The sequence below is a fragment of the Neopelma chrysocephalum genome, unplaced genomic scaffold (assembly GCF_003984885.1).
Source record: "Neopelma chrysocephalum unplaced genomic scaffold, ASM398488v2 Primary Assembly neopelma1_96523, whole genome shotgun sequence".
Lineage (NCBI taxonomy): Eukaryota > Metazoa > Chordata > Aves > Passeriformes > Pipridae > Neopelma > Neopelma chrysocephalum.
The window spans coordinates 827,374-847,283 of record NW_020925169.1 but is presented as its reverse complement, the minus strand read 5'-3'; the positions used below and the strand labels follow the sequence as shown (position 1 = coordinate 847,283).

Below are 19,910 nucleotides of genomic sequence, written 5' to 3'. Positions count from 1 at the left end.
CCTAACAGTTCCAGAAACACCTAATATTTTTGATAAAAGAAATAATACTAACTTTTAACTGACTGAACTATTCAGTCCTATTATTTTCCATGTGGCTTGACAATTCTAGGATTAAAGGCATCATAGTGAAAAAATGGAAGATTCCCTGAGGACACCTTTTACAAGCTTCTCCAAGTTCCTATTTCAGTGCTTCAGGGAAGCTGGTACCTGTGGTTCACTGTAAGCTACTCATGACTATCATCTACTAATTTTCAGTAGATTGCTGTAGTTTTTCTGATGTAGAATCTTACTTTGACTTGGTTTTTTTTTTCTTTTTCTATCCAATTTGGCTATCTTGCACTCACACCACGGTCCCAAAATTCTTTGTGGTCTCTCTTATACATATGCTTACCCAGCTAACTCCTAAGCCTCTCAGTATTTTTAGGATATTAAAGAGCCTCTGTTGTTGTAAATGACATTATGACTAAATAATATCAGTTCTAAAATCAATTAAATGATTGTTGCAAATAACACCAGCAAACTAGTGAGATGCTGTGGAATTCAGCACTGCTCTGCAAGATAAAAGGGATTGGAAAAGAATAGTCTGATATCAAAGAGAGACAAAAAGGTTTTAATCTCCTGACATGAGTGACCCTAATTTGTAACATTGGATCAAAGAAAGCATAATAAATTACACTTATAACACCAGCATTTCACAACAAGTGTCTTTATGCTGCGTATGTATTAATGGTTTTTTTTAAGCTTCTTTTTGTATAAATGCAACACACACAACATTTCTAAAACCAGGTATTCTTTGTTCATGCTCTAGTAACTGCTTATCAGCACACAGGTTGTACCTCCAAACCTTCTGTTCCATGTCCTTGCCATAAGAGTGGCTTCAAATTCTTACCAGAAAATAAGTTCTTTGAAAGAGACTGTATCTAAAAAGAAGACTTGTCAGCAATACACAACCAACTTGCTTTAAACCCTGCTGTACATTGAGTAAGCTTTTAAAATACACTGTATGTACTAATACTCCTGTTCCAGTGCTGTGTATTCCAACACTATTTTGGCTCCACTGTCTTGTACAAAACACTGATTTAAACATCAAAGGTGCAAAAATTTCACTGTTCTTGAAGCCCACGTACCTACCAATTACTTGGAATTATTACAGGGGGAAGCTTAAAGTCATCACCAGCTCATAGTATTCTAGTATGACTTCTTCCATGAAGGGCTGGTATTTGGAAGCACTTCTAATGACCATCAAAGGGAAGAAATATGCTCTGCTTTGGGAAAGCAGTTTTTTCTCAAGCTATTGTGTCCTGCATTTCTGTTTCAAAAATTAGTCACCCAGTTCATCTAAGAACATCACCTTTTTCTTCAAATCCCAAGAAAAAACAAATGTACAGTTCCCCTTTTCCTTTCTAGACTGAGCTCAGGTTTGCTATTCTTAATTTCCCCAAGCACATGGAAGAACTGCCAGCCACTGATCAGCATCTCTTCCTACTCTTTCTTCACATGGTACATGCAGTCTTTCCTTTTCAGATCATATATGTATATAGGAAATAATATGCAATACCCAACATGCTCCTGGTGCTTGCCATTCAGCTTTGCGGATGCCTGCAGAATGGTATTCTCGTCATAAAGATCAGCAAAGAGACTGAGGCTGACAATGCGATGGTTTTTGATAACTCAGCCACAGTGCTAAGGTCAGGATAAGGTCTCACGGATGCAGCAGCAAAGAGGGATCGAAGGGATTAACTGAGCTTTAGTTACAGATTTCCTTACATCCAGCCCAGAAGAAATAAGTTTTGGTAGGCATCCATGCCCTTATGAATCAACTTAGAAAGAAAGAGACAAAAACAATACATCAAGTGGGGAAAGGATCAAGGCTAAAACCTTCACTTTAACAACTAGTCTAACGTGTCCATCTTTAAGTGACACAGAAATGTCACAACAGAGCATGTCAAACCCAGGACACTTTAGCTTCTATCAGAACAGCTCAAGCTCCCTGTTACAACAGGACATTCACTGATAATAATAATCAAGGAGAACAGATCCAGGTTAAGCTCAAGAAGCAGACCCTCTTATCAGGGATGATAATTTATCTAGCAAGATACAAGAAGCCTATGTGCTTTTGGCCATAGATGCTTCAATATTCAGCAAATGCTATAGATTCAATGGATGGATACCTCACAGTTAAAACACACTTATCTTTTCTAAAACCAGTTTTGAATTAATATAAATTTTAAAAATTAAGTCAGCAGAATAAATTTGTTAGAGTAAAATACATTCACATTGAAAAACAACGTAGCAGCCAGTTGCCATTCAAATTTGATATAACTACAGAGTTGTTCCAAATTCCAAGGGAAGGATGATATGGGACGCAAGATTTACATTTCCCAAGACTAATGTACTCCATGCAGCCTGTACAGTCTTTTGAGGTGGACATAATAAAACTGAAGATATTTAATAGACCACAGGCTACTAAAAGTAACAAAAATTAGGTATTTTTATTCAGAATAAGGGTTTTTTTCTGAAACAAAGGCCTACAGATTTTGTCTGAAGTTCATTTTATGCCTTATACTCTTTGTACATCAGTAAATTTCACAGACAGGAATTTTTCACAACCTGGGAATTATTTAATTAAATAATTATTTAATTATTTTCAAATTTTAAATTATTCTTAGCTGAATAGATTTTGCAAGAAGACATTTCTCTTTGAACCCCTTCATTGGATGGTTTACAGCTTCACTCACTCTGTCATTCACTCCTTCCAATAATTCCATTACTGCCAGAAGTAGGTAAGCTGGCACTTCTCTGTTATGTAAATTGCTTCTCATGTATTACTGCATCACTCAACACACCACTCTGGGTCCTTTAGAATTTCCCAACCATTTTCTCTTTTTAGGCATTTCCATTTTACCTTTGCTCTTGCGTTCCTTCTTTGCAGTGATATTTAAGTTTGATTTTGTAACTTATCAAACATATATCAACACTATGTATTTCATTCCCTTAGAAGGACAAGTTGTAGACTAGAAAGCACCAGAGTGCTTTCACTGAAACAAGAAAGCACTCAAGCACCCTTTTGAAAGTCTTCTTTATGCCAGTGGTTGAAAATTTGTTCCTTCACTTTGGAAGGGAAAATGTCAATTATCTAGTTGCAGAAGTATTCAGTTCTAATAGTTATATAAGCAAGAACTTGAAATTCCCTAAAAATGCACTCCTTAAATTATTACATAATAATTATTCATTTATTGGTCAATTTAATAAGTATTCTACTGCTAATCTGTCTGTAAAGTCAGAGAGCAATCCTCTGTAAGTTTATATTACACAGTTATCATAACTTTATAATGACAAAATGATGATACTTTTATTATCTGTAGTGTATGTATATAAAACAGCCTCATACATGTAATGCATACATGGTATATTTAGCATGTATATATATCTCACACAAATGATAAAATATACCTTTGGTATATATTTCATAGCATAACACCCTTGTCAAATGAAAGCATCAGTGTGCTAAAAGCAGACTCAGAAGCCTGATCCTGCAAACACAAAAATCTATGAATATCCCAGTTAGACTTTAGGTATATGGCCTGTCAGAGTAAATCCTTGCAGCATTGATTCCATATCCTTTATGTCTATTCTGACAGGTATTTAAAACAGTTAAAAATTCAAAACTCTGGTAAAGGTAAGAGGAAGTTAAAATATTATTTTATTTTTATAGGTTTTTATTTTTACAGGCTCAGACAATCAAATCAACAACCATTACTTCATATTTGGGGAATACTTACTCTTCTGAGTTGCTTATAATTAAGAATGAGGAAAAATGGATTGAAAAATGAACAAAAAACACGTCCAAATATTAATTCCCTTGAACTTTTGAAAAAACTTCCAGCTACTTACTCTGTCTTCCATTGCAATTTCAGTCATGGCATGTTGTTTACATGGTATGCACTGAGCTTTAGCAACCATGTTGACAGTAAGCATTTGGCTTGGAGCAATATAATTTTGATGCAAGTCCTCCACCGTCTCTAGTTCCATCTTAGTGGTTTGAGACTTTAAGATGTTTTGGCATCTGCAAACTGAATTCCTTTCACAGGAAACAACTGGAAGCCCAACTTCAAATATTCTCCGCAATTTCCAAAAGTGGAATGAGTTTGAGGTAGAAATTCTGGTGGATCAAAACAGCATCAGCTGGACATTGCAATATTGTAAAAGCAATGGTAGATGGGAAGAGAGAAGAAATCTCATGACAGAAATGGTATGCAAGAGGGCAATTTTTACTTAGCACTTTCAAAAAGACTTGCAGATTCTTTCTTGGTAACTTCACATGCTCTCCTTGGAGCTTGCTACGTGCCTATGGTCTTCCAACATGCTCTTCAGCCCTCCTTTCACTGTCTCATATATATCAAGTAACTAGTCTGTCTGAGTGGCAGCACTTGAGCCCCTCCTCAGCTAGGAAAAATTCTTCACCAGGAAGTATGTAATTATGTATGCCTGTAGTTCAAGTTTGTTGGTCTGGGATTCCCAAGACCTTTGACTGCTTCCCGAATAGAATTCCTGAATTTCTGAAATAATGTCATGTTTTTGCACATTTTAAAAGGGAATTAGATCCTCAAGCCCTCATAAAATATTATAACTAGGGATTAAAATTTCTGAGCAACTACACTTGAACAGCACAAAGTCAAAATAATACATAATCCAAAGTTCCACTAGTTCTCATTTTCAATTAGCAACAACAATAAATTTTCCTAAATGAATTCACAGACATGATAAAGTCCATGCTTGCAGTAGACAAAGCCTCTGATACATAATAGTTTTTAAACAGTGAAAGAAGACATCTGCACAGATACAATCACAGAACAACTACAGACAAGTACTTTCTGATATTTTGTTCAAAGATCTATTGGATCTTACCTCTACAACTCTGATACTTTTCTACAGCATTAAACCACACTCCAACAGTAATAATAACATAAGAACATATTAGAACAGATTGCTTTAGAGCATCTGGAGTCTAGGACTCATCAAAGTTCACACTGTAAAACAATTTCTGTTGCAGAACTTCTACTGAAAATTTCCATGCACGCTTTACATTGGGGCTGTATGTTCTTAAAATTAATCATGACTAGAAAAATATTTAAATCTAAAATAACTCAAGATTAAAAAAGTGTAGGTGTCATAAAAAAAACCTGACAACTGAAAAAACCCTGTACGCAAAATTCTGCTGGTAATTGTGAACAGTGTAAACAACATGCATGGCTCTCTCATACAAAAGCCTCAGGACTCAGCTTCCTTAAATAATTATCTATTAATTATTATTATTTATTAATTAAATAACCATGCAATTCCTCCACTTCTCTTGACCCTAGTGTGTCATGACAGGCAACTTACTAGAGAAAAGCCTTTGAGGACCCGTAATAATGTGGAGAACACCAAGTTCCCAAACATGGGTGATTTAAGTGTGTAAGAGGGCTACAGGTAGGAATTTTGGCTCACCTCACAAATCTCCGCACAATTTGTCCAGCAAAAACGAAGCGTAACAGTTCAACAGAAAGCCCATCACATAACATAAACTGGTATGGTACCACAGCAGTAGAAATCTTTGAATGGGTCTGCTACATCTTGCCCACAACAGACCAAACCAAACCAATCTGGTGGCAGAGGCACCCTGCACCATCTGGAACACAAAATGTTAGCACTCTGCAGATAATTTTCTTGCAGACCAAAATTAGACAAGAGAGTTTGGTGAATCTCTTCCCATCAAAAGCTCAGCTAAAGCAAACAAAAGCTAATCCCATTTTTGCTGCATCTCAAGATATTTCAGCAGTGAAGGTTGTTGGCATATTAGCCTTTGCACTGCTGGAGAACTGCATTGATGGTCAGAAAAGGAGGTTTGGAGCAGCTGAGCCTACCTGGAGTCAGCCAGCTGGGACTACCTCCTGATAGCAGGAGTCTGCTGTCCCATAATTGGAGATCTGAACTGGGGAAATCTCACTGACATGAAAATCAAGTTTTGAAGGGTCAACAGCTTCTACGTATCTCATCCAGAAAAAGAACATGAAGCCTAATCAGTGTAAGTGTTACGTTCCTATGTTGCTGATAGGAGCAGGCAGCTGTTGGTTTGCCTCTAATATACGGAATAAAAACCAGTCTGGTCTTAGGAATGTGGAGCTCCACAAGGGTCTGCTTAAGCTGCCAAGAAGCATCCAAAATTAGCATGTGTGGTATTTGGCACAGCTAATGCTGAGGAGCATCTGATGCTCAGGCTGGGTTGTTTAAAGTAGGTTGGGTATGCCATCATCATCATCATCATCATCATCATGGCTAGGCTTTGCGAACAAAGATTTGAGAAGGACTCTACTCACGCTTGCTGCAAACGCACTGATGGCTAAAAAGGCCAATGTGAGATAGACAAGTCCGGTTGCAAAAGGCACAGCAGAAAGTCTCCTTAGGCGGTACTGGCAAGACACGGTTCTTTCTGCATCGTCTTTTCTCCTCAAGAGTGATCTGACGTGTGTTCTCAAAAGAAGCAGTAGCGTTAAAGATAGTGTGTCTCCAGACCTCCTGATTGGAGGCCAGAGTAGACCAGTGATGAAGGTCAATATGGCCAAAGCTGAGCTTTGTTTCAGGGAGTGCTTCAGGGAGTGTCCTCTTCGGGGCTCCTCTCTCGCACCCGCCAGTGGCAAGTTTGCCATAGAACACAATCTTAGGGAGGCGGTGGTCCTTCATCCTGGAGACATGCCCTGCCCAGCGCAGCTGTGTTCTCAGCAACATGGCCTCAATACTCGTAACTGCTGCCTGTTCTAGAACAGACATATTAGTCACATAATCTGACCAGTGGATGTTTAGGATTGTGCGGAGACAGTGTTGATGGAAGCGTTCTAGGAGTCACAAGTGGTGGCGGTAGATGACCCATGATTCAGACCCATATAAAAGAGTAGACAGCACTATGGCTCTGTAAACACTGATCTTTGTACTTTTCTTCAGGTGTTTTTTTTCGCCAGACTCTTTTATGGAGTTTTCTGAAAGCTCTTTATGCCTTTGCTAACCTGTTGTCTATCTCTTTGTCAATCTTACCATCCGAGGAGATGATACTTCCCAGGTAATTAAACTGCTGGACTGATTTGAGCTCTGATTCGCCAATGATGATGTGGGGATGATGGAAGACTTCCTGAGGTGCAGGTTGGTAGAAAACTTCTGTCTTCTTCAATCTGACTTCCAGCCCAAAAAGCTCAGCAGTGTCTGCAAAGCAGGATGTTAAATGCTGCAGAGCTACTTCTGTGTGGGCAATGAGGGCGACATCATCAGCAAAAAGCAGCTTCCGGTCAAGATGATTTAAAGTCTTAGTATGGGCCTTCAGTCGCCTTAGGTTCAATAGGCTTCCACTGGTACAATTTCAGATGTAGATACTGTTTTCTTCATCGAGGTCTGCCGTGGCCCTTTGGAGCATCATGCTGAAAAAGATTGTGAATAGATTTGGTGCAAGAACACAGCCTTGTTTCACACCACTGGTTATTAGAAAGGGCTCAGAAAGTGCATCACCATATCTGACTTGGCCGCGCTGATCCTCATGAAGCAAAATGATCATTTTAAGGAACTTGGGGGGACATCCTAAACGTTCCAAAATCTGCCACAGACCTTTTCTCCTCACAGTATCAAAAGCTTTGGTGAAATCAACAAAAGTTACATAGAGTCCTTTGTTCTGTTCCCTACACTTCTCTTGCAGTTGTCTGAGAATGAATACCATGTCTGTGGTGCTCTACTGGCTCTGAAACTACATCGGCTTTCAAGTAGAAGTTCTTCTGCAATAGCGGGTATTAATCTGTTCAAAAGTATTCTTGCCAGGATTTTGCCAGCAATGGAGAGCAGAGTAATATCTCGGTAATTTGAACAGTCTAATTTATCTCCTTTCTTCTTATACAAGGCGATGATGACTGCATCACGAAGATCTGGTGGTAGTTGGCCTAGTTCCCAACAGCGCACCACAAACTCGTGAAATTTAGCATGGAGTGCTTGGCCCCTGTGCTTCCAGACTTCAGGTGGAATTCCATCAACCCCAGCTGCCTTGCCAGTTTTCACCTGCTGTATGGCCTTAAGCGTTTCTCCCAAAGTGGGGGCAGTATCCAATTCATCCTTCACCGGTTGTTGTGTGATGCACTGAATTGCTGAGTCTTGAACTACACAGTTGAAAAGAGTCTGAAAGTGTTCAGACCATCGATTCAGAATGGAAATTTTATGTGTGAGAAGCATTTGACCATCTGCACTGAGTAAAGGGCTTTGAACCTGGTGTGTAGGTCCATACACTGCTTTCAAAGCCTCATAGAATCCTCTGTAATCACCCAAATCTGCGCATAATTGGATCTTTTCTGCTAGATTGATCCACCACTTGTTCTGGATGTCACAAAGTTTCTGTTGGAGCTTGCTGCATGTAAGATGAAAGCTGCTTTTCTTACGTGACAAGATGGCTGAGCAAGGTGTGCTTGGTGAGCAATTCTCTTCTTCCTCAACAATTCCTGAATCTCTTGATTGTTTTCATCAAACCAGTTCTTGTTTTTCTTGAAGGAGAACCCTAAGGATTCTTCAGAGGACTGCAGGATGCTATTTTTAATATGTTGCCAAAGCGCTTCAGGAGAGAGATCTATAGAATGGCTTTCGAGTCTAGTTTTAAGATTTACCTTGAAGCTGTCTCTCACTGTAGCTGTTTGAAGATTGTTAACTTGGAGTCTCCTCCTTGGAATACTGCCCCTTTTAGGTTTAACTTAAAGTGGAAGTTAAGTTTACAATGCACAAGGCGATTACCTGTTTGACATTCTGCACTAGGCATCATGCGGGTGTGATGAAAATCGCGAACATCTCTCTGTCGCACCAAGACATAGTCAATGACGTGCCAATGCTTGGATCGAGGATGCATCCAGGTTGCCTTCAGACTATCTTTCTGCTGAAAGACAGTGTTGGTGATGGTGAGCTGCTGCTCTGCACAAAACTCTAGCAGAAGGTATCCATTATCATTGCAGTTTCCAACATCACACTTGCCTAATACTCCTTCCCAGGCTTCCAAGTTCTTTCCTACTCTGGCATGGAAATCACCAAGGATTATGATCTTATCATCTGCAGGAACCTTTTGGGTAAGGCGGTGCAGGTCGGTGTAAAATTTATCTGTTTCTGCAGGGTCAGCTTGGAGAGTTGGGGCATATATACTAAAGAGGACAACGTGGGAGGCGTAAGGAGATAATACGATCGGAATGACCTGTCACCAAATTTTCAAGTTTAGAGACAATAGAGTTTTTAATCATGAAGCCAACTCCTGAAAGATGACTTTCAGTCCTGGGTTTATCTGAGTGTATAACCGGCATCATATTCTCTAAGGCTGCCTTCCTCACGGAGACAAACTTCACTGAGAGCAGCAATGTTGACGTTAAGTCGTGACAGTTCATGGGCAATTAGAGCAGAACAATGCTCAGGACAACCACTATCCGCAGTATCAAGCATGGTTCTGATGTTCCATCATGCGAGTGTCAATTTGGATACACCTTTAAAGGCAGGTGTATGCCTTTGTCATAGTTTGAGATTGGCCCCCCCTCGAGAAAAGGGGGGCTCAGAGGTGATTGGGTGCCAGGGCAGTGTTCCCTGAAGAGCCAATCACCACTCATGTTGTTCGCTTCTGCTCAAAATCAGATATTCACAGCCGCCGGAAGCTGTTGGCACTTCAGCTGTTGGTGTCTGCTGTGTGTAGGTGTGGAAGGTTGGGGGGTGGCTGGGCTCCTTCTTCCCCCCCTCCGGGGGGGGAGGGGGGAGCCCTGCGGCCCCCCCATCTCTGCCTAAGCCAGAGCAGAGTTAGAGTCAGCATTTTGAGTGTGTGCAGTGAGGGAAGAGACTCACAGCACCTGACTTGAGGTAAGAGGAGAGAGGCAGGCTTTTGCAGCCAAGCTCTCTGCCCCTCCTTTTCTACAGCTAAGCTGTGGAGGGGGGCTTTTCCTTTCCCTCCGCTGGAAAGTGGAGGAGAGGCTCAGCATTGAAGCTGAGCCAAGAGACGGGCCGGAGGAGGAGGCTCAGTTGCCAGGGAGAAGAGTCCCAGGCAAGAATTGGAGACGTGCCAAAGGGCTTGGGAGTTGCCCTGCGAGGCTGACCGGGGGCAGCTGAAAACTGACTCGGAGGAATGAAGATTCCAACGCCTACTGTGATAAGCTGGACTACACTTACAGTAGCCTATGAGCAGAGGTATGAGATTGAGAGAGAGAGATCATACAGCAGAGATGACGCAGACTGAGGAGGACGGACTCAAAGCTATTTTGGACTTCATGAGGAAGGAAGGACTTCCAGAAACAGCCGAAGGTTGGTTAGGGAGTGTTCAGGGACTCAGAACACTCCCACGAGAGAGACTGCGTTACCCAGCAGCTTTGAAAAGGCTCTTCCTGGACTAAGTTAAAGGGAGGGGCTTAAAAGGACTGAGAGAAGTGTCCTTTAGTATATATAGTATATAGATATAGTTGCTTCTAGTTTGTACAGTATATTTATTTGTGTAAATAAATGTATATACTTCCCCCTTCCCCTATAGAAGCCTCTGGCCTGAAAGTTTCTCTTCGGTGGTGTTGGGATAAATTGTGGGAGGGGGTGGAGAAGCCTGAAAATTGGATTTTAGATTTCTAATGTGGCTCAAACTGCCACAGCCTTTGTCTCTTTATCTTTATTTGACCACATCAGAAAATGCCCGTTGGCCGTGGTTAACCAACTGGGTGAAGGGTGGAGATGAGCTTTGGTTAGGCCACCTTTTCTAGGCCCCTCTCCATGCGGAGCAAGCAGTGCTTTCCTTGAAAAAGGCTGCTTGGTCATTCAGGATGTTGCTGAACAAGAATGTCATCTCCGGGGGCAGTCTCAAGTGACCAATGTCCTGAATCGCCTGCATGCAGGGTAGGGACTGTGGCTTCCAGTGCACCTTATCACCTGCCATTTCATCCCTGGCCTGTCGCTACAGGGCTTTACAAATCCGTTGAGCCTATGCAGTGGATTTTTTTTAGGTGAGGCACAGTACGTGCAGAACTGGTCCCACCCTTTACTCCTAAGGTTCATCTGCCAGGGCCTAGCAAGCTTGGATGGTGACAGCGAAGTCCTCAGGACATAGGTTTAATTAGAGTATCCTTCTCTTGGATGGATGGCCTTACAGGGCTAAGCGAGCTCTGTCTGCCTGGTTTTGGAATTAGAGTTGTTCTCCTAGGATGACTGCCGGAAGGCTAGCGAGCCCATTCTACCCAGGGACACATTTTATCTGACCATTCAGTTTTGACCTGTCTGGTATGGGAGACCTTACTGGAGGCATATACCACTGCCAGCACAGCTCGCAACCTCATAAGGACACACAAGCTTCTTCCCCACTAAAATGATTTGGATGAGCCTTTCTCTCCCTATTTTTCCCCCTAGCCTCCTACACTCAAACCCAAGGACATTTCCTTGCCCTAAACACCCTTCCAAGATGTTATAATTCCAAGACAAACTGTGTCTGGGCAGAACCTGCAAGCAAGCCAAGTCCAGCACATCCCACCCTCACTGCAACAATGCCGGAACAGTAATCGATCCTGACACACCCCTGGGCGGGGCGGGCACACAGACAAGGGGTCCTTGCACCTACCCAGGGCTCGGGCACTTCCCACACCCCCAGCCCAGCCTAAACCCCTCCAACCCCCAGAAGAACCCACTACTCACTCTAATCTTGCCCTCCCCCACACTGTGTCACCACAGGCCCCATCTCGCACCACACACCCGTGGCCCTCCAAACGGGACTGCCCCGCCCACCCTCCTGCCAGCTCGGGGATCCCACAGGCCCACCCGTCCCTCTCCCCCAAACAGGATGTGCAGTATTTGGCACAGCTAACGCTAAGGAGCATCTGATGCTCAAGCTGGGTTGTTTAAAGGTAGCTTGGGTACGTACACTACAGGAAAATCACACTTGAACAATCCACATAGTTCAGTTAACTATTTCATTTTGTACTCACAGTTAATCTGTATTTGGGTAGCTCAAGATGATGCAAGTGTGTGATCACGCCTAAAACTCTGGCACAGCAGAGGACCTTTGTTGCTCTGGATTTACAATGCATCAGTGTAAGCAGCATCGTTTTAACAGACATGCAGGAAGGTTTCTCATAGGAGGCTGCATCACCTCTCTAAATGACATGAACACATCTCTGCTTGAAATTGGGAGTGCCCTCAGCCCCTTGCTCTAGGCTTGCTATCCTGAGCTCAGCTTTCACAAGGACTTTCACAGCCCTAGTCAGCTCTGTGTATGGAGAAATCACAAGCCATCATTTTGAACACATTTCCTTGTTTAAATGTAGGTCAGGTGCCAGACTTTCAGCCTGGTCGTGAAGCCATTAGGACAGTTAGCAACATTTAAGAGCAGTGGGTGCACAGTTGACCCCCAGCAGTGATGCCCAACTGATATTTTATCAGAGGCACCCTGTCACACCTGAGCGAGGTGCTGAACGCTGCCTGAGACCTACCACTGAGAAATATTGGTAAGTTTTCAAACCCCACCAGTTTTCTTGCTATTGGCAGGAGTCGTAGGAATCTCCAGACCAGGGGGGAGCAGGGTCTCGGGGCGCAGACAGATGACTGAGTTATGATGACTCCTCCAGTTGCTGTCTGTCAGACTCACTGCAGTAGCTCGCAGCTTGTACAGATTTTGCTGAAGGGTGGCAGCAGATAGAAGCTGGGTTGTTGATGCTGATACCAACCTCAGCCATCTGGTCCACCCATCTGAGGGATGCAACTGCTGCAGGGCAAAGACACTCATCTGCTCCCCAGTCTGGTTCTAAACTGCCACTGTTTTCAGCCCCAGGGCTTCAAGCTTGGTCAGCCTCTCTGCAGTTGTTTCTTTGAGTGATTTCAGATGGAATAGGAAGCAGGGCTGGACAGAAATAAACACTTTGCACACCAGGTTCTTCTTCCTAAGGTACTTGCTTGAGCTGAACGTCTCCTAAATTACAGTGGGCCAGCTTTACTGTATCTAAAAACATCACATGCATATAAAATGGATTAGTAAAACCAGTTGTTTACTCTCAGACTGTCTTGTTGGGTTTCTGTTTTGCATCATGTGGGGTGAAAACCTCTAAAAGCTTTGAACTAGAATAAGTAGGTTCTTGGAATTTTTCTTACTCAAATAAAGTTAAATAAAATACATTGACCCTGAATATTTGAGATGACAAATTAGTTGAAATAAACTGCTACTGAAAATCAGTGTGTAACATAACTAATAACAGACAAGGCTTGGAAATTAAATGATACAAGGGGCTGGTGTTTTGTTTTGATATTTTACCATTATAAAGGTAATGGTTCATATCTAATGAAAAACATGGCCTGAAGTAAGTTATGGAAGTAATTTTCTCATGTTTCAATAAATGTGTAAATCCAGAACTCAGTCTACAAGTGAATAATCATATGAGTGAAATGAATGTGAAACAATCAAGTAAATAACTGTTTTTACATGTTAAGTATCAAATACAACAGGGTAAAATGGCATTACTTCTTCATTGCCTCTGTTTGAATGGTACATGGAAAACTTTTATTACAGCTTTATGCAAATCTCATGCTGGTGCTTTTTTCAAGGAAATAGTCAGGTTCCTTGTTTCATTCTATATCACAAGAAACAGAGAGTACTGCACTGGTTTAAAATCAAGAGGGCAAATACTCTACAGATTTCTAGATGTTGGCTGTGGACCCATCATTTATTTAGGAAGTTGCTCCACTTTTACCATACATGTATACAAACATATCAGCCTATGTATTAATTTTTATTAGGAGGCCAGACTTTAAAAAAACAAAAAACAAACAGAAAATGAGAAAAGGTGAATCTTAAGCCCAGCATCTCGCAGATGGACATGAAGTCTGACACCCTTGTTATTTAAACACAGACAGATGGATTTCCACTTCAGCCAGAGGATAAGACAACACTCATTCTTCCTGTCCTTTGAAGCCTCAGCTTCAACTCTTGCAAACTCCAAGTGACTTCAAAAAGGAAAAGTTTCTCCACAGACAAGGTCTCTGAAGCAACAGGGTATGTAAACTGAAGCTTCAGAGGTCACACAAATTTGTGGAGTTAACTTTCTTTGTGGTTAGGGAATGACAAATTGTGATTTGTTATTGCAGGCTGCCAAAATAGTGGCGCAGCAGATTCCCTCTTCTTTCCCATTAAAATGCTGCTGCTGTTTGCATGCTCCTTCACCAAAAAAGTATGTGCATATGTGGCAGAAGCCCAAATTATACAAAGCAGACCACAATATCATAGAATCGCAGAATAGTGTGGGTTGGAAAGGACCTTAGAGAACATCTAGTTTCAACTCCAATATGACTGACATCTTCAAAGTCTGAAAAAACAGTAAAGCAGAAGAAAAAATACTGGATAATTTTTTTAATCAGCCCTCTTTATCAGACATTGGACATGCCATCAGATATGAAACAAGGTTTTCCACCCACTTATGAGATGGGGAAGTAGCAGCAAGGTTAAGAAGCCTCCATGGAGGAGAAAATCCTTCATATGCTGAAGGGTTTTGTGAACTAGCCTAAAAGATATATAACTATGTAAAATACAGTTTTATATAATAGAAAAAAATGAATGAAGCAAATGATTCAGAAAAAGGTCTTCCAATTCAGAGGACAGTACAGTACACATTCATAATTAAATGTCTAGTCCATGTCCTGTGCCAGTAGCCATCAGTCACAGCTGTACTGGCAAAGGAAGCCCAGACCCTCCACCCTCCAGAGACCTGGGCATGGACCTGCTATCCCTCAGGTCAGCCACAGCACTGCAGCAACACACAACTTCCACCACAGCACCCTTGGACATGGAAATGTGGCAGGGGTCTGGGATGCTGTCTCATTGCCATGAAGTCTTTCTGTGTTCCTCCTTCTGGCCTGTTTAGTGATCTTGCACCAACCTGGTCATCAGCTTGCTCACATAACTTACTTCTGAGTAATCCTCTAGGAGATTGGTGTGTGCTACTTGCTCTGCATTGCCCTCAGCACAAGCTTGCTCATCAAACACCACAAATCACCCTCCAGTACTTATGACACCACTCAATGAAGTGATGCCAGGTAACAAAAGAACAAGGAGTGTCATTTCTTAGCATAACTAATGCTGTCATTTGCTGTTGTGCCTGAGTGTGAGGACAATGGATGCTGCACAAAAGCACCAAATATTCCCAGCTTCCCAAGTAGGAGTGTACTCATTTAGCACACAGAGTCCTTCCTTGGTGAAATAACCCAAGCTCTTGTGCTCAAAAGCCTTGAAGAGAGATTGGCATGTTAAGAGTGTTGCATATTTATTTTCAAGGTTGTCAGGAAACAGAAAAGTCCTCTTGAAAGTTTTGTATCAGACTCTGTCTCTGGTGGTTGCACTCAGATTGCCAGACCCAGACTTTCCTGTAGCTATGAGCCAGGCCACACTGAAACCAGCCTGGCTTCTGAAACCAGACCACACCAGTGGGCAAGCTGGGATGGCATGGAGAGCACTGGGCAACCCTCCCCTCTCACCGCAGAAGAAGCAGGCAGTGCTGCTATGGTAAATGTCTCTGGTCCACCAGGTAGGACTTGAAGAAATGGCTGCCTTGTCTTGTGACCACGAGGTCTTCAGTGAGCTTGTCAGGATGCCACAGGACCGTGAAAATCAGCCACCACTGTACTAAAGCAAAGGCAATGTCTGCTAAACTTTTTGCACACACTCTTCACAGTTTCTGGTCAGTGTACTTTGAAGACAGGCCTGTTGTGGATTCAACTACTTGCCCATCTTTTTAAGCTAAGGGCTTACAATTTCCTACTTAAGAAGTCCCACTTAAAAAAATGAATTCAGATATATCATGGAAAGCAAAACACACTGAGTGAAATCTGCAAATTCTGGCCCTCATCAATGAAAATTTAAAATGTTAAAAACATGAGATAAGGGAGGAACTCAGTCCCTCTTTCCCACAGCATTTCATGCCTGCTTTGTGTTATATATCTCTACCAAATTATAAGCTCCTTGAGAGAGAACCATTTTCCTTTTGTTTGGTTGTGAACACACACTTGGAAGTTTAAGCACCTAGCATACAGAGAAGTATTCCTGTATGCTCTTTTGCCTAATTTTAAAATAAGTTAAGTAGAATATACATAATAGCCATTTAGTTAGATCAAAGGCAGCTGGAGCCACCCCTGGTGTTTATTTCCAAATCATTACACATCACTAGCAGGATACTCCCCATGACCCTCTGATCTCATAAGATTCATAAACAACACCAAGAAACAAAGCAACCGCAGGCTTTATTTCTGCTCCTTTTCCTCCAGTTCTCTTCACTGATGAAACAAACCAGGACAAGCTTTCAATGTCTTTATTTCACTACCAGCACCACAACCACCACAGCTTATGCAGGGCAGAGCAGGGTCTGATGAGCAACCCACTTCCACAAGCAGTCTGGCTGCATCACACCATCAGTTGAAAGTCATCACATAACTGGACCATGACACCAAATACAGTTCACAGCTCCCATCTCTGGGATATTCAGTATCCATGTCTGTCCTCTTGTAAAGATGACACTCCAACCGCATATCCAGTATTCAAATAAATAAGTCCATTCATCAGACACAGCACCTTGAAGGCTTCTACATGCTTTGGGAGGGGCTGTAGCAATGGAGTGCATCAGTTCTTAACACAATTTAGAAACACACAGAGTACCAAAACACAATATAGTTCAATCTATATGCATGCACTTACAGCCATATAAAAGTCCTTTTAAACTTCAAAAGAAGCATCATTACACCAGGAAAAATGCTTTGTTGGGAGGTTATCTTAGTTTAACCAAATTCTTTGTAAACCAGTGATTGAACTCACAAAAACCCCTGAAATATAGACAAACTTTACTCTGCCAAACCCACCCTGGGTCTGCCCACTCCTAACATATGCTGGTGCTGCCTCTGAGCAGAGGACCTGAGCTAAGCGCTGGAACAAAACCAGCCTTCCCTGTGGAAAGGAAGTGAAGGTTCATGAAAGACTTGAAAGGAAGCTTTCTCAAGCTTAACAACAGCTGTGCTGTCAATGTTTTCAGATTATTTTTCCCCCCTATAACCTTTGTGTCAACTTCTGAAATGAATGGCTTTGGCTTACAAACCTGTGCTCCTGGACCAAACAGCCCTGTGAAGCTAGCAGTCCCTTTCAACCTCACCTCTTGTATTGCTAACTTTAGAACCTACTCCTTCCCCTCCCCTGCTAACAGGGCCAGAGATGCAGGTGCAAGTAAGCTTGAGTCAAACATTATGAACAGCCCACAAAACACTCTGGTGCTACAACAAGGAGACACATTGCTCCTGCACGAGCTGGGACAGCTTGAGCTTTTTGGTGGGACACTGCAGCAGTTGCTCCATGTCCCACAGGTCTCTGAAACATCCGATACAATGGATCACTAGGTGAGAATTTTGTGTTTTGGATCATAAATATATTGTCTGGGATTTTCTTTTTCTGCACTTGCTGCAGTTTCCAGAGGGAATCATATTGCAGGCCAGCTAGCTCGGCTGTTGAAGACCAAGTGTGAAAATAGTGGCAGTAAATCCCACCTGAGCCATTCTTGCAAAACATGGATATGAATACATCTTGCAGTACACAGGTTTTATCACAGCACACTCTTCCAGCTTAGGTTTCAAAGGTGAAGCTATAAGCATGTTAGGCAGATTACTGCCAGCACTGGAGGATGTGTTCTCGGGAGAGCAAAGACCTGTGCTGGCCCTGTGCTAAATGTTCCTCCCACTTGCTGGTACCCACCAAGCTCTGCTCAGCATGTGTATGTGTTTTATTTTTCCAGACTGAGGTGTTATCAGCAAACTCCAAAGTTTACACGAGGTGGCTGATAAAACTCATTTGATCCAATGAGGCTTGTATTGACGAAATATCATTTAGATTTGATGAAATACCTAGCTCTGCTAAAATCTACTGCATCATATATGTGGCATGCCTGTTGTCTCAGAAGAAATACAGTTTTACTTCCACTGGTTTTAGGGAAAAAGTCATAGTTTTAAAATGGGTTATGTGCATCCCTATGGACATAAACACATTCTCTAAATTGTCACAGAGATTTCCATAGAAATGAGCATATAGCAGAGAGTCATCATTTCAGTTTCATATATTAATGAACCCGAAATTACATTCCTTTTATAGCAACTGTCCTCTAGCATACCCCTACCTTAAGGAACACAGTACTTCAAAATGCTGACAAGAGCAAAGTCTGCAAGCCCTTTCTTTAACTATCAGACAGTAAATAACCGTAAGAGACAGCACTGGAAAATGTACACTTGCAAGGGCTTTTTTTTTTGCAGGTACTGGGAGATTTTCTGTCTTCCCTTGTTTTTAATTTATAAAGCTATTCCAACATTTATCTGAGCAAACAGTAGTGGTCTAAGTCACATACAGCATGAGAGCCCACTGAAGTTGCAGTCTCACAGCTTCCACAGCATTACTGCAGCACTAAAATTATCAATAAAAATATTTTCACATTCTATCTGACAAAATCAACTTTACTAAGAAGTATGATATTTCTTCTAAGATAAATTTAGTAATTGCTATTTTACTTCTCAGGTTTTTTCAATTATGATTTTATCTAATCTAACATCTAGCCTAATATGAAAATAGATTGGAGTGATACCATGTGGCTCAAATTAAGAGATATCAGTCCAATTGTTAAGTGAGATGGTAAAAACTTTTTACAAAGCAATGCTAATGGGAAGTGACGGTGTCAGTGCTGGAAAGTAGGGTTCGCTGTTGTAGCCCAGAGCAGCTGTGACAGTGCAGATTCAGCTGCACTGCTCCACTAAGTTATTAAAATTATCTTCTGTAAAATAAGCCAAACAAACCCTTCAATGCATGAACAGGTCATTTATTCCTACTTAAAGGGTTTCAGTTGAGACTCCCAATGCAATGGCCAGGAGTGATTTTCACCAAGCATTGGATATAGATCATTCATGAATTGCACAAAGGCTACTGAAAAGCCATCAGATGGGAACAGCTTTTGGTCACTACTAAACAGGGGACAGATTTGAACCAGTGACCTAGAAGTGAAAGACTTTGTAATCTGATTACCAATCCCTTGAGCCATCCCATCCCTCCCCTTTTCCTTTTTACTGATAAGAGAAAAAGACTCTTATTACCTAAGCAACTTTTGTAGCCTGTTAGCAATGCAAAAGCTTTCATTTAGTGCTTGAAAAGGAAAGTCTCATGGGCACGCTTATTAGCCCATCTCAAGCACAAGCTCTGTATTATTTTTCCCTATTAATTTCAAAATAAATGTATCGGTATAAAAGTGTAGCACAATGCTTTTTTTGATAATGATTTATAGTAAAGTTCTTGCTGATTAAAATAGGTGCTGATGAGAGGTTTTTACATAGCTGTGGAGTCAACAGATCCCTCACCGGCAAACGAAGAGACAACATGCTCCTTTTGTCAGCAAATACTGAAGTATGGTGCATATAAGAATCTAAATCACTTGGTTTTCCTGCATAAATCATGCAATCACAAAGATTGTTTCCTCATTCAGAAGCAGGAAGGTTTGATATGTGCTATAATTTCATCAGCAAATATTTTAATGCACAAACAGGATCTCCCAAGTATCCCAAGACCCATTTAAATCACCTTTAGGAGACAATGTTTCTCCTTTTCCTCCCCGTTCCTCCTCTCAAGACACTCAGGAAGAAATGTGGAGGACCTTTTCTGCCAGTTTCCTACCTTTTCTTTTCCCTAGTCATTGTGGCCTGCATATTAACAATCTTCCTTTTGTTGGAAGTAATAAACAAGTAGCTACACTGTAGCGGTGCAGTGCTCCTGTTTTTCTTTTCTGTACTACACTCAGCCAATGTCTCAAAAATTAATGCAAGTGTATCAGGATCTGAAATTAACTTTTTATAGCCATAAGCAA

At 41.6% G+C, this 19,910-nt stretch overlaps 1 protein-coding gene across 6 annotated transcripts in view; it reads right to left on the bottom strand.

Moving 5' to 3' along the window:
• FAM172A (family with sequence similarity 172 member A) overlaps positions 1–19,910 on the bottom strand; it is a 283,280-nt gene that overhangs the window by 80,563 nt on the left and 182,807 nt on the right. The gene's annotated exons all lie outside the window — the stretch shown is intronic.